Source organism: Mirounga leonina, unplaced genomic scaffold (assembly GCF_011800145.1).
Source record: "Mirounga leonina isolate KUSES-001 unplaced genomic scaffold, KU_Mleo_1.0 Mir_100832, whole genome shotgun sequence".
In the NCBI taxonomy this organism is placed as follows: domain Eukaryota; kingdom Metazoa; phylum Chordata; class Mammalia; order Carnivora; family Phocidae; genus Mirounga; species Mirounga leonina.
This window is the reverse complement of record NW_023270020.1, coordinates 103,877-116,072: the sequence shown is the minus strand read 5'-3', so window position 1 is coordinate 116,072 and position 12,196 is coordinate 103,877. Positions and strand designations below refer to the sequence as shown.

General features: G+C 36.4%; 1 pseudogene; it reads right to left on the bottom strand.

The window, feature by feature from the left end:
• Positions 1–3,878: 3,878 nt before the first annotated feature.
• Positions 3,879–12,196, bottom strand: part of LOC118002160 — a 68,196-nt pseudogene continuing 59,878 nt past the window's right edge.

Below are 12,196 nucleotides of genomic sequence, written 5' to 3'. Positions count from 1 at the left end.
TTCTTAATTTCTAGGGTTTCTGGAATTGAGTTTTTAGTCTGATTAGATTTAAATGCTTATCTAATGACTCTATTTACAGTAGTAAAGAGAACACTGATAGTTGCTGACGTGATTTGGCAAAAGAGATATGCCAAATATCACAACTGGATACTCCTGATCAAATATGTATAAGACACAAAGTTCTGAGTCATGATATATATGATATCTCCAAATATTTTTGTCAAACTGAGGTATAAATGAGATTGGCTAGTCATTTTCTATTATCATAGGACAAAGTGGGGAAAGAAAAGGAAGAGCTAAGGCATTTGAATTCCCAGCATATGAGCTGCATAAATGAGTTGAAAGCTGCTATGTCTTCTTTGAAGGAGACTCTTATCTCCTAGAACCACAGAATCGAGATCACTGAAAATAAACCCACATCTCATCTAGCAAATGGCTGAATTGCAACATAAATTTAATTCCCAATTTCACTGGGTATGTACTGTTAGAGTCATGTCACTTATTGGAAAGAGGACAGTGGTGAAGGGAAATCCTTCTAGTTGGCAAAACTTTGGGCCATGTATCTGGTTGTGCACTGTGATTGGAAGGAGAAATGGCCATGCATATGAGATTATATACTGATTCATGGCCTGAGGCCAATGGTTTTGCACAATGACCAGTGACTTGGAAGGGACATGATTAGAGTATTGATGACAACTAATTTTGGTGGAAGCATATAGGTAGACTTCTCTGAATGGGGGAAAAATGAAAAGTAACGCTATTTGTGTCCATTTGAATCCTTACCAAATAGTGACCTCAGCAGAGGACGATTTTAACCTTAATAATCAAGAAGTGTGATTACCCATTCTGTGGGTGCCACTCAGCCTTTTCCCCAGCCACCCCTGTCTTTCACAGTGAGCTTATAAACAAAATTACCATGATGGCAGGGATGAAAGTTATACATTGGTTTGGTAAATGAACTCTCAATCACTGAGGTTGAGGATATGCCAAATATCACAACTGGGTACTCCTGATCAAATATGTATAAGTCATTTTCTATGCCCATCTGTGCCCATCACTGGGATGCACAGTATGCCAGAAGCTGAGACCAACAGTGAATCCTTTAAATGGCACCATTCCCAGTGTGATCTAGTATCTGGTAGCCAGCTGTCTGATAACAAATTGTTGACACTGGACATGAAAGGGGCACTGTTTATTCTTACTGGAATAAACTTTACTCTGGATACAGGTTTGCCTCCTCTGCTCACAGTGCTTGTGCCCAAACTACCACCCACTGACTTCAGAATGTCTTTTTCACTGTCATAATATTCAATGAATCATTGTTTAAGATATGCACTTCATAGCAAATGAAGTATAAGCAATGGGCCCATGCTTGTGGAATTCACTGGTCTTACCATGTTCCTTACCTTCCTGAAGCAATTTTCTTCATGGAATAGTGGAATGACTTATGGAGACTCAGTTACAGTGTCATCTACACTGCAATATTTTTCAGGGTTAGGTAATGGTTCTCCAGAGGCTATATATGTTTTAAATCAATGTCTAATACATGCTGTATTTCTTCAGTTACCAGGATTCATAAGTTCAGGAATCAAGGAGTAGAAATAAAAGTAGAGTTTCCACCCACTATTGCCCTTTCTGGCCCACTGGCAAAATTTTTGCTTCTTGTTCCCAATGCCTTCTTTTCTGAGAGTCTATATGTCCTAATAAAGGGAAGAATGCTTTCACTAGGAGATACAACAATGATTCCACCAAACTAGAATATAAAGTTGCTACTGGCAACTTCAGACTCCTCATGCCTGAGTCAACAGGCAAAGAAGAGTATTCTTATACTGGCTGGGGTGATTGATCCTGAATACCAAGGGGAAGTTGCACTACTACTCCACAGTGGAGGCAAGAAAGGATATGTCTGGGAGGTCTCAATACAGCCAATCTGCTCTCTTGTTTTACTTTATCTTTTTATTTTATTACAGTTAGTACGTTTTTAAAGCATGCACAAGGCACACATACACCACTTAATAGTGAATACATATTCTTTGTAAAGAAACTTAAGTGCAGAATGCTGCATTATTTTGCATACAATAGCTGGAGTGAGTACCATGAGTTCTACCTCAAGAGGGAAGTACATGAGATTATTGAAAGCTGTTGACCACACTGTTCATATTTGACTGTTTTGCAGATGAGTCTTCTGAAACATTTGAAATTCTGGGTAAGTGGGACATTACAATTTATGTAGATATATTCATGCATAAATTCCATCTTATAACCACATTGTTTATATAAACATGAATCACTTTACGAACATATGAAATGATAACCTCAACTTTTTTAAATATTCATTCCAAAAATTTGGAGGTTGTATTAGAGGTGAGCACAGATGATACTGTTTCAGTTGTAAGGTTTTGTTTTATCTGTTGTTCCCTTTCATTGAGAAACTGTATTTGATATTACTCTATGAGCCTTTTTCTTTTGATGGTTCAAATAAGCTCCCTTTGTCACTGAAAACATAAAATAAAATTATAGAGACTGCCTTAAATGCCCTTTCTTCTAGCTAACCACATGTCAACATTCTGAAATTTGGCTAGAGTAGCTAAAAATCCTGCTGGGCCTTTCAGAGCCCCATAAGGAATGTTTAAGTAGTAAACACACTTAATTATTAGATAGATTACCAATACAGGAAAATAAGATTTTTAAATTCTTTTCAAGTTTAATAAGGTTTTGGCCACTTTATATTTTATGAGCCATGTTGGTTTCCAAAGAAATCAGAATGTATATGTGTATCTGTCAAGAGTAGAAGATATATGGTGGCTCCTGGGTGGCAAATTGGGTTAAGCAATTGACTATTTGTTTCAGGGTTGGTTGTGATCTAAGGGTCATGAGATCCAGCCCTGCTTCAGGCTCTGTGCTCAGCAGGGAGTCTACTTAGGACTCTCTCTCCTTCTCCCTCTGCCTCTCCCCTCCCCCACTTGCTGTCTGTCTCTATATACAAAATAAATAAATAAATATTTTTTAAAAAGATGAATGTGTGTATCTGTGTTTATATATGTGTATGCATGTGTACACACCCATGCATATATATGTACATACCCATTATGTGTAAACTAGATATGCTATGTAATTTATGTATAACATATATGTGCAGCACACATAATGCATGTGCATATGTTATACGTACATGATAACATACACACTCACATACTCTTTCTATATGTATACATAAATCACATTTATTGAGTCATTCCTTGCTATGTATAGGCACTGTACTACTCCCTACCTCAATCAATATAATCCTCACCATTTCATAGCTATGAGCACTAAGGTCACAGAATAAGAAAGTACAAAAGCCAGTATTTGAACCCAAGCACACTGCCTTCATTTCTGTATTCTTCATCTCCTCTTAATGGACTTCACCTGGTGAAATCAATATCATTTAAAGATAAAGTTGATTTAGTTTGTTGGAACTCACAACCACAGAAGATTTCTGCAGAGACAGCTAGAGAGACAAAGAGAGAGAGAAACAAACAGCAGACATTACATCTTGGGACCCAGTAGAATTATGCAAATTGTTTACTCTCTCTGGTGGTACTTTCAAAAGAAGATGAGCAGCATCATTGGATCCCATATGGCTGGAAGAGCAGTTCTTTGAACATTTTCGGTGGTTATTTTTTTTTCCAGTAAATATAACAAAACAGAGAGACAACTTCATTACTTTGTTATCATGCTGTATTAGTTGGGATATAGGTGAAACTACCATCAATAAAATTGCTATAACAAAGAATAAGCTAGTATGATGGCTCTCCTCCACAAATGGTTCAGGAACATAGGCTCTTTCTGTCTTCTGCAGTGATTATCAAGACTTGTCTTTCATTTCATACTCCATGCTAGCTGATCCAGTTCCAGCCATCACATTCACATTCTGCTAATTCATGAAGAAAAAAGAGAATAAACCTACTCTTCAAGGCCAAGCTGTGCGGGTTCTGTACATCATTTCTGCTAATATCCCACTGGCAAACATCATATTTGGTCTCGCCTACCTGTAAGAAGTTCTGGAAAGTGTAAAGAGCTGGGAATCCATGTGTCCACCTAAAAATATTGTTGCAGAAGAAGAAAGGATTTAGATTTAGGGAATTCAGATTTAGGGAAATAGCAAGCTGTGTATGCCTTACATTTTTCACATTAAAAAAAAAGACAAAAATTATTAGAATACATAATGTAAACTTTAAGATGTTTCCTTTTGGTCTTAAGGATAGGAATAATGTGATTTCTCTTTTGGTTACTCATGGTGCAGGACAATGACACCCTTGTAATATCCATGTTCCATTTATCTTTATAATTATGAAATTTTTAAAAAAATCCATACAAGTAGCTTGTAACTATTAAGAAATTAATGGATGGGAAATGAGGATTTTTCAAGTTTGGAGAGTATTAATGTATTTTGAATATACATTTCTTTACCTTCTGAAATGCTCCAAAATTAAGATTTTTAACAAGTTTGAATAGGAAGATACTGAAGTGCTTATGGTTTACATTTGAAGTTGGCTGACCTGCTGCTTTTGCTTAACATTTTGGCCAGTGTAAATTAAGGAAGGATATATTTTATAATGAAAAAATATGTTAATTTAAAGTTACATTTAAACTTAGAACCCTACCTCAAGATCAAGTATAATGGTCTAGAAAGAATGGAAGAACTGGGAGGTGCTGTGATTGTCTTGGAATTTTCATTTAAAGTGATATTAATATATTGTTATACAACAATTATAACCATATAGCTTTCAGTCATGTAAACTTTTGATTTTAAATGCATGACACTTTTTATGTAAATAATATATAACTAAGGTATACTATATGTGCTTCAGAAAGATAAAAGAAATAAAGTTGATATTCAGTTATTTTATAATCCCACATGCTGTTTTCTTCAGACCAAAATTTGAAAAAAAAATAGGTTAAAGTGAATATTTTAAATCTTCCCCTTATAGTAACAATAAAAGGAGCCAATTTTAAATAGTAAAAATTATATCAAGTTCAGAAAGTGACAGTTATCCTAATGGCCCTTTTATTACAATGTCCCACTAATGAAAGCAGGAAGTTTTGCTCTCTTTAAGCCAAATATCCCAATTGTGCAGAAGTTTTGGTTGGCTGATAGCAGTTGTGGTTAGGAGTGTACACTTGGAAACTGGTCCTATTTTTGAATCCTGATTTTTTTGTTTCTTTTTTGGTGATCAGTAGTAAGGCTCTTAGCTTTTCAGTGATCATCTCTATTTAGTTGGCTCATAAAAACCACCAACATAATTTCATTATTGTGAGAGTTAAATGAGATAATTAATATAAAAAAGTGAGTACAGCTCTTGGCCCAAAATAAGTAATCCATAAATTCATGCTCAAAATCAAGTTGGTGTTCATTTTATCCTGTAAAGAAGCTTCCTAAAGAGCCAGTGGGGTTAGCTGCATCATGAATAGAAGTATGTAGACTTGGACTTGTTGTGTTCTAGGCTGAGAGATACCCACAACCAGTACATCCAGAAGAGGTGGATTAGAATGGCAAAGCATCTATGATCTAAAACTTATTTATTGTGAAAAAGAGCACTGAGTGTGTATGTGTTTTGGGAGGATGGAGCAGTGATTTTATATTTTTTTATTTGTGTTTGAATTTGATTATATTTTTTATTTCACACATAAAACATGAATTTCATGCTATTTTAAAGAAAACATTTAAATTACATTTAATATATTTATAATTTTGTGAAAATATCAACTTCATCTCATTCTAAGAATTTTTCATCACCCTGAAGGAAATCATATGCTCATTAGGCTATCACTCCCAACTCACGTCACTCCAAAGCCAGGCAACTGCTAGTTGTCTTTCTGGTGAATTTATCTATTCTGGATATGTCATAAAAAATGGAAGGATACAATATGTAACTTTTTGTGTTTGACTTCTTTCAACTAGCATGGTGCTTCTAGTTTTATCCATATTGTAGTCTGTATCAATATTTCATTCAACATCACTCTGCACAATTGTGTATCATCTCCAAGAGTCCTAATTATCTTGTTTACTTATTGGAATGTCTTTAGAATTGAGACAAAAAATGTCCAATAGAAACCAAAATGGAAACAATTTGAGTTATGGTACATTTAAAATAATGAACATCATTTTAGGGCAGGCATGCAATGAATCATTTTATTAAATATCTGATGAAGGAGACATTAATTGTACAATAATACTATTGTCTAACTTCTCAAAAACAGAATATTTTGTATGCAAATGACTTTATCGCACAGGTAAGGGAACTAAAGATATGCAAGAAAAACCCAAGACTTTTTTGGATCTGATTTAAAAGTTCCTATAAATTTAGTTATAGTTAAGTCTGTGTTAAAATCTCCTTCAAAACTCAGGATGCAAATAAATTACTTTGCCAGCTTATTTTTTTGCTAAGATCTTGGCTTTTTTAAAAAGCTTTATTGAAGTATAATTGACAAATGATATTGTAATATTTAAAGTATACAGCATGATGATTTGATATACAGATAAATTGTGAAAGGATTTCCCCCTACCTCCATGTGTTAATTAATATATTCATCATAAATTCTTGGTCTTTTACTTACTTTTAAAATCTAACAGTTTCCAATTACTACTCCCCAAAATTATTTTTTTAATTGAGGTAATATTCATAACATAAAGTCAAGGGTTTAGAATGTATAATTCATTGGCATTCCATACAGTTATAATGTTGTGCAGTGATCTCCATCTAATTTCAAAAGATTTTCACCACCCCAAAGGGAAACCCTGTGCTCATTAAGCAGTCCTTCCCCACTAATTCCATTCCAAGCTCCTACCACTAATCTGCCTTTTGTCTCTATGGATTTATCCATTTGGGATATTTCTTTCCTTTTCTTCCCCTAAAGATTGTATTTATTTGAGAGAGAGAGTGGGGCAAAGGGCATAAGGAGAGGGGGAGAAAGAAATCCCAAGCAGACTCTCAGCTGAGTCTGGAACCTGTCATGGGGCTCTATCTCATGACCCTGAGATCATGACCTGAGCTAAAACTGAGAATCAGATGCTTAACCAACTGAGCCACCCAGATGCCTCAGGATATTTCATATATAAAGAATTACATAATAATGTGACTTACTATGTCTGGCCTCTTTTACTTAACATATTGTCTTTGAGGCATCTGCCTTGTAGAATGTACCTGTATTTTAATCCATTTTATAGCTGAACAATGGTCTGTTGTATGGATCTGAATAATGTTCATTTGTTGATTCATCGGACATGTAGTGTATGTCTGCCTTTTGGTGATGCTGTTATGGGCATTCATGTACAAGTTCCTTTCATGTACAAGTTCTATTTGGATCACTATTTCTGGTTCTTTGGGCATATATCTAAGAGAGGAATCACTGAGTCATATGACAGTTGGTTTTATTTATATGATGAATGATCAAGCTCTTTCACAGTAACTGGAAAGCTTTACATTTCTGCCAGCAATGTATCAGGTCTAGTTTTTCACATTCTCACCAAAATCTGTGGGATTTTTTTTTATGGCTAAAGTCATGTCTATGCAGGGTTAAATCATTATGGCTTTGACTTACACTGACACTGGCATCTTTTCATGTGCTTGTGGTCATGTGTATACCTTTTTTTTATTATTGAGGTACAATTGACATATTAATTTCAGGGGTACAATATAATAAATTGATATTTGTATACACAGTAAAATAATCACAATAGTCTAGATAATATCCATCACTATTCATAGTTACAAACAATTTTTCCTTATTTTTTAATGATTTATTTACTTCTTTGAGAGACAGACAGAGAGTATGAGAGGGAGAGAGAGTGGGAGAGAATCTTAAGCAGACTCCCTGCTGAGCTAAGCATGGAGCCTAACTCAAAGCTTGATCCCATGAGGTCATGACCTGAGCCAAAATCAAGATTCGGCTGCTCAATTAAGTGAACCACCCAGGGACCCCAAAATATTTTTTCTTTATGGTGAGGACTTTTAAGACCTACTCACTTACCAACTTGCAGTTATGTGATACAATATTACTAAATAAAGTCACCATGTTGTACATTACTTCCTGATAATTATTTTATAACTGGAATTTTGTACCTTTGTACCTATTACTCCCATTCTTCATTCCTCCCTTTGGCAACTACCAATCTGTTCTCTATCTATGAGCTTGTTTTTGTTGTTTTTAAGTTATACATTTAAGTGGTATCAGTCACTTTGTTTTTCTCTGTCTTTTGTTTTTAATTTACCATAATATTTTTAAGTGCCATCCATTTTGTCATAAATGGCAAGATTTCATTCTTCTTTATGATTGAGTAATATTTCATTGTGTATATATATATACCACATCTTCTTTATCCATTCATCTATTGATGGACTCTTGGGCTGCTTCCATATATTGGCTATTGTAAATAATGCTGCAGTGAACACAGAGGTGCATACATATTCTCAATTTTGTGTTTTTGTATTCTTTGGCTATATACCCAGAAGTAGAATTGCTGGATCATATGGTAGTTATATTTTTAATTTTTTGAGGAACCTCCATAATTTTTTCCAGAGTGGCTGCACCAGTTTGCATTCCCACCAATAATGCATTTTCTTCACATCCTTGCCAACACTTGTTATTTCTTCTTTTTTATAACTGTTCTAACAGGTGTAAAGTGGTATCTCATTGTGGTTTTTATTTGAATTTCCCTGATTAGAGATGTTTAGCTTCTTTTCATGTACCTGTTGGCTATCTGTATATCTTCTTTGGAAAAATGTCTATGTAGATCTGCTGCCCATTTTTTAAAATAGGATTTGGGGTTTTTTGTTTGTTTGTTTTGTTTTGTTTTACTATTGTTGTACAAGTTCTTTGTATTTTTTGGATAATAAACCCTTACCAAATATATAGTTTGCAAATGTTTTCTCCTACTCAGTATGTTATCTTTTAATTTTATTGATGATTTCTTTTGCTGTGCTCTGGCTTTTTAGTTTGAGGTAGTCCCACTTGTTTACTTTGGCTTTTGTTGACTATGCTGATGTCAGAGAGCTAAACACCTATGTTATTTCATCCAGGAGTTTTATGGTGTCAGCTCTTACATTCATATTCGAATCCTCCATCAATTTTGTGTTATTTTTGTGTATGGTTTAGAATAATAGTCTAATTTCATTCTCTTGAATACTTCTAGTTGGATTTCCCAACAGCCCTTCATGGAAGAGACTATCCTTTCCCTATTCTATACTCTTGACTCATGTGTAATGAAATATTTGATCATATATGTGTGGGTTTATTTCTTGTTTGCTATTCTATTCACTGATCCATACGTCTGTTTTTACACCAGTACTATCCTGTTATAATTACTAAAGCTTTGTAATATAGTTTGAAATCAGGAAGCATGATACCTCTAGTTTGTTCTTCTTTCTCAAGATTTCTTTGAGTATTTGAGGTCTTTTGTGACTCCTTACAAATTTTAAGATTGCTCTATTTCTGTGAAAAATGCCAGGGGAATTTTGAGGGATTATACTGAATCTGTAGACTGCTCTGGGTAGTATGGAAATTTTAACACTGTCACTCACTCTTTTAATCAATTACTATGAAATATGTTTCCATTTATTTGTATCTTCATCAATTTCTTTCCTTAATGTCTTGTAGTTTTCAATATACAGGTCTTTCACCTTCTTGGTTAAATTTATTTTTGGGGGGGGCGGGTGGAGCAAGATGGCAGAGGAGTAGGAGACCTGGATTTCGTCACCTCTCAGGAATTCAGCTGGATAGGGATCAAACCATTCTGAACACCTACAAACTCAACAGGAGATCGAAGAAAAGAATAGCAACAACTCTCTCATCAGAAAAGCGACCACTTTCTGGAAGGTAGGACGTGCGGAGAAGTGAATCCGAGGCGATATTCGGGAGGATAGATGGCAGGGGAAGGGCCTCTGTCGGCCACTTCTGGCAAGTGGTAGAGCTGCGGAGCACAAAATCGGAACGTTTAAAAGTCTGCTCCGCTGAGGGACGTCACTCTGGTGGCTAAGCGGGGGGTGGAACCCTCCGGGACAGTGTGGTCTCAGGACCCTCAGGGTCACAGAAAGACCGGGGGTTCCTGAGTGTGGCAGAGCTCCCAGGTAATGGAGCAGGGAAGCCGGCTGCAGAGGCGGAGCCCAGGCGCGGGCTCTCAGCTCAGGGTTGCCATAAACCATGATCCACGGCCTAGTCGGGCCACTGCTCCTCCAGCAGGGACCCAACAAGCGGCAGATCCAGGGAGACTCACCTTCCTCCCCTGGGAGGAGCGGCACAGGAGTGCACTGCAGGGATCTGCTGGGTTTGGAGACTCCACCCAGGGTCGGGTGCCAGAGATAGAAACGTGCGGTCACAGGCCGGGTGAGCACGGAGTGCGGCCGGAGACCGGGGAGACGGGAGTGACTGACGGCTTTTCTCTGGGGGCTCACTGAGGAGCGGGGCCTGAGTTCTCCGCTCCTCTGGGGTGGAGATTGGGAGGCCGCCATTCTCACTCTCCGCCTCCAAAGCTGTACGGAAGGCTCGCAGGGAACAAAAGCCCCAGAGAGCAAACCCGAGCAGATTACTTAGCCGGGAGGGGGCAAGGGCGGGGCAATTCTGCCTCCGGCAAAGACATTTGAGAATCAATGCAACAGGCCCCTCCCCCAGAAGATCAGCAAGAACAGCCAGCCAAGACCAAGTTTACCGATCAATGAGAATGGCAGAACTCCAGTGCTAGGGGAATACTGCACACAGACTTCATTGCTTTTTTACCATGATCCTTTAGTCTTTCAAAGTTAATTTTTTTTTAACTGTCTTTTTTTCTTTTTGAATTTTTCTTTATCCCTTTTTCAACCAACATCTTATCAATCCCTTTTTTAAAAAAACATTTTTATTTTTCATTTTTAGAATCATATTCTATCCCTTCATAGTAGTTACCCGTATTTTTGGCATATATATATAAGTTGTTCTCTCTTTAAAATTTTGAGATAGTTTCTTCTAACAGATTAAAATATACACGAAATCTCTAGTATATGGTTTTTTTCTACTCCCCTGCCTGATCACATCCTCTCCCTTTTTTTTTACTTTTTTTAAATCCTCTTCTTCCTTTTTTCAAACAACTTCTTATCAATTCCTTTTATAAATTTTTTTTATAATTTCCATCTTTACAGTCATATTCCATCCCTTCATCATATCAAACCTTATTTTTGTACCTATATAAGTTTTTCTTTCTTTAAAATTTTGGGAGGCACTTTCTTCTAACAGACCAAAATACACCCTAAATCTAGTGTGTGGCACTGATCTATATACCAGCCTGATCATATTTGATCACATTCTGGTTTTTTTGTTGTTGTTGTTGTTTTGTTTTGTTTCTTTTTGTTTGTTTTTATCTTTATCTTTTTCTTTTTCTTTTTTTCTCTTTCCCTTTCTTTTTCCACTGCTTCAGTTCTTTTCTGATTTGTTTAGAGTATATTTTCTGGGGACATTGTTACTCTGCTAGCATTTTGTTCTCTCATTATTCTCCTCTGCACAAAATGACAAGATGGAAAAAATCACCTCAACAAAAAGAACAAGAGGTACTACCGACTGCCAGGGACCTACTCAATATGGACATTAGTACGATGTCAGATCTAGAGTTCCGAATCATCACTTTAAAGATACTAGCTGGGCTTGAAAAAAATATGGAAGTTATTAGAGAAACCCTTTCTGGAGAAGTAAAAGAACTAAAATCCAACCAAGTAGATATCAAAAAGGCTATTAATGAGGTGCAATCAAAAATGGGGGCACTAACTGCTAGGATAAATGAGGCAGAAGAGAGAATCAGTGAGATAGAAGATGAAGTGATGGAAAATAAAGAAGCTGAGAAAAAGAGAGATAAACAACTACTGGATCATGAGGGCAGAATTCGAGAGATAAGCGATGCCATAAGACTAAACAACATTAGAATAATTGGGATCCCAGAAGAAGAAGAGAGAGAGAGGGGCAGAAGGTATAATGGAGCAAATTAGAGCAGAGAACTTCCCTAATTTGGTGAAGGAAACAGGCATCAAAATCCAGGAGGCACAGAGAACCCCTCTCAAAGTCAATAAAAATAGATCAACACCCCGACATCTAATAGTAAAACTTACGAGTCTCATAGACAAAGAGAAAATCCTGAAAGCAGCTCGGGAGAAGAGATATGTAACCTACAAGGGTAGAAACATTAGATTGGCCA